Genomic DNA, 3,803 nt, shown 5'->3' on the forward strand with positions numbered 1-3,803 from the left:
CTGTGCTTCTCTGAGATTCTTCCCTGCCCTCCCTCATTCTCAGGTAGGGCACCCCCCTCATGGTCACAAAAAGGCTGCCTGCTTCTCCAGCAACAGGAGAAAGCCCAGAACCTCCAAGGCTGCCCAACCCTGAACCAATCACTGGCTAGGAGGGAGGGTAGGTGATCTGTGATTGGTCAGAGGGTTGCACTGTGGAAACCCCTGACCCAGCCACACAGAAAGGCCCTGGGAGCTCAGAGCCTCAGGAGTCTATCCAGCTCTGGCTCTGCTCCGCTCCCTGCCATGGTTCCCCATTCCTGCAGGGCGGAGCCCAAACTCATGAGCATAGCTCCCACCCATATTCCTAGATTATTTTATCCCTACGATGATCCTGAAAAGTCAATACAACTATTCTCTTCCCACTAGGGGTTGAGGAAACTGAGCCACAGAGAGGTTAGGTAACATGCCCCAGGCCACACAGCAGGTAAATGAGGGAGCCAGGAAGCTGGCCCACAGCTTCCCACTCGACCTGCTTTCTGGCCACCCCTTCCTTGGATGGTCACAGCCTGGCATCCTCTCTCTGCTAGTGACGCATTTCCCGCCACCTCCTCAGTCTTCGCAGCCAGCCAGTTCACATGTCACCTCCTCCAAGAAGTCTTCCTGGGCTCCACTTCTAGGCAGTAGGGACCTAGGAGCCTGGGGCCAGGATTCAGCCTTGCCTCTGGCCAGCTGGGTAATCTGAGCCTCTGAGAACTCACCTACGCAGCAGGGATGGTGACAGAGCTGGGACACTGTGTGAAGGGTCCCCTGAAGCCCCCTGTGTCCCCCTCAACCCTTGTCTCCGATCAGAATAAGCTCAAGGCCTCCCTCCTGCACCTGGAGTTTCCGCTGACAGTCCAGCGTAAACACAGGGAGGCGCAGGAGAAGAAGTGTCAGCCAGCCTTAAACAAACCTGCTCGGCAGGCCGGAGACAAGGAGCAGGCTGGCGGGTGGCGGGGGCTCTGGCTGGAAGGATTGAAGGATTTAAACAGGATTTGATTTACAAAAAGGAAAAAATAATTATCTGCAAGGTTTCAAACAAAGTCTGTTCTTGAATAGATGGAGGGATGCAGGGACGGAGGAAGGAGTGGGTGGATGGATGGATGCATGGAAGGGAAGAGATCACACCGTCCTGAGACTAACCTCAGGCAGTAGCTAAGCGTCAGCCAGAGTCTAGGATGAAAACTGGGAGATAAGAGGGCTGCCAGTCAGGCATCCACTCTAACCAGCGTCTGTGTGCTGGCAGGAGGCAAGGTTGGTCCCATGACAGTCACACCTGGTGCACATCAGGATCCTGGGGGGCCTTGCAAAATGCTGGTGCCCGGGCGCCTACCCAGGCCACTGAAGCCAGCCTTTCCAGGGCCTGACCTGGGCATCTGTATTGGATCAAAACTCCCAGGTGATTCTGCTACACACCCACATATGCCACCCTGCATGGCCACAAGCTGAACCTCAAAACACATCTGTTTCTCACGTGCTCCTCCAGCACCAAACACTGCTGCCCTCTTTGTGCAGAGGGGAAAACTGGGGCCAGGCAGGCCCAGTGACTGACCTCAGGTGAAAGGCAGAAGGACTAGGCTTGGAGCTCAAATCTGTCATCCCCAAATGTCCCCATCACCTCATCTGAGGCCCAGCCCTCCGTCTCTCCAACATCCTGGCGGACCAGGCAGGGGGCAGAAATCAGCGCCAGGAGGAGGGACCCCAGGCTCGGGGCAGAGGCACTCCACAGCGGCGGCCCCAGCCTGTCCTGGCTCTGACTCTGACTCTCAGTGTGACCCCAGGGGCGGCCCCTCATCTGCAGAGGCCGGGCCACACCCCACTCTAACCCGCTCGGGGCCTCGGACCCCTGACGGCTCCGACAGACCCTCACAACACACATGGGCAGTTTCACACACAAATACTGGGCGTTCATGGATCCGCTGAAACCACCCAGGACCCCAGACTCAGAACCCTGAGTCAGAGGATTCAACCAGAAGAACAGAAGACTCTAAGAGCTTCCTCTTACAGAGCGTGTTTTTGAATTACCTGATTGCCCACCTGCTCCCTCAGGTGCCTGGGGGAGACAGAGGCTAGGCTGGTGGCCCGCACCTAGAGACCCTGCCTGTGGTCTGAGGCCACTTCCCCACCCATGCCATGCCCAGCCTGCCCCCTCCCCAAACCACCACAGGCGGGACAGAGCAGACATCGCTTCTAGACATGGGCCCGCTGGAGCCCAGCTCCCGCCCCAGGTCAGGGAGGCCCCACCCAGAACTGACCATCAGCTCTGACCTCACCAGTGGGGTCTCTCCTCCCTCCCCACTAGGAGGCCCCACCTTAGCCTCCCTGCCGCCCAGGACCCACTAGGGGCTGTGATTGGGGAGGGGCTCTCCATGGAGCCCCCGGGCTCTGCCCAGCCCCTAGGCTATGGCTTGGGGCGGAGGAGGTGGACAGGGCTCTCCGGTTTCCTTTCCCAGGGCCTCCAGGGCAGCCAGCCCCCTGCTTTTCCCGTAGTGAGGTCTACGTGTAAGTTTTTCACACAGAGCACTGCAGCTCACGGCGCTGGGGGACAGTGGCATTGCATCAACTCCCAGCTCCCTTCTCGGCGGGGGGGGGAGACAGTTCTGTCACCCAAGGGTCCTGACGCTGCGAGTCTCCGAGGCCCTGCCTTCCCAATGGCCTTCCTGCCCCCAGTCATCAGAGAAGAGCCGGGGGGTGTGAATCCTGAATCAGGCTGCTTCCCACCCAGGCCTGCCCCGTGGTGACTGGTGCTCCAGCTTGCTTATTTCAGCCACAGGGCGGGGAAGGGGCTTTTATCTGCCACAGATGCATTCCTAACTGCTTCACTTTGGTTACGGGTCCTTGTGAGGAAGCCCACCTAGGCCTGGAAGCCAGGCTGGGCTCCGTCCGTGCCAGAGATGCTGCCATCGCTGCGGCCACCACGGCGCTGGTCAGTCACCACCAGCATCACCGTCAATGTCATTATCGCCATCCCCGTCGTGTCCGCCTGATCCGTGGCTGTAGACCAGCCTCCCTGCCAGAGCGCGCACTCTCACACCCCCCAGCAGAGAAGGGCCCGACGTGGAGGGTCTGGGCCAAGTACCCAGGATGGACACTGAGCTCGGGTCCTGAGAGCAGGTCAGGGAGGAGCCAGAGCCTGGAGGCCCTTCGTTGGAAGGAAAGTAGGGCACGGGCCCAGGCATTCAGTTCAACCCTCGTTCCCTCCCCTGACTTGCCCAAGGTCACCCAGCAGGAGATGGGAACCAGATGCTCAGCCACCAGAAAACACCCTTGACCATGGGCAGGCGTCCTGACAGCCTGCAACCAGGCCTTGGCCCCCACCCTGCCTGACTCTCTCACTCTTTCCTCAAGCTTCAACCCACGCCCAACCCCTCCCTCCCATCTAAACACCTTCGAGGTCTGGCCTCCGTCCTCCTGACATGCCTTGTAAGCAGGAAGTAGCCAGCAGGTCCTCCCAGGCAGATACTAGACACTCCCAGCAACATGGGAAGGAAGGGGAGGGCTTGGGAGGGGCCTCTCTTAGGACCCAGCGCCCTCCCCCCACTCCCCATCAGAGAGTGAAACCTCCCTGGGATGGGCACAGGGAGACAGGGCACTGAGGTCACAGCGACATCTGTGGTGTGTGCTCAGGTGGTGGGTGGCACATAAGCGGGCTGGGTGCCCTGACTACTGGCCCCCGCCAGTGAGCAAGCCCTGGTCCCACCCTGAGTCCTGACCCTGGCCACGCACGAATGTTGGTCCTCTTCGCAGACTGAGACCTCACCTGTCACACAGTGAACCGCAGCCCT

The sequence above is a fragment of the Capricornis sumatraensis genome, chromosome 11 (assembly GCF_032405125.1).
Source record: "Capricornis sumatraensis isolate serow.1 chromosome 11, serow.2, whole genome shotgun sequence".
NCBI classification, from domain to species: domain Eukaryota; kingdom Metazoa; phylum Chordata; class Mammalia; order Artiodactyla; family Bovidae; genus Capricornis; species Capricornis sumatraensis.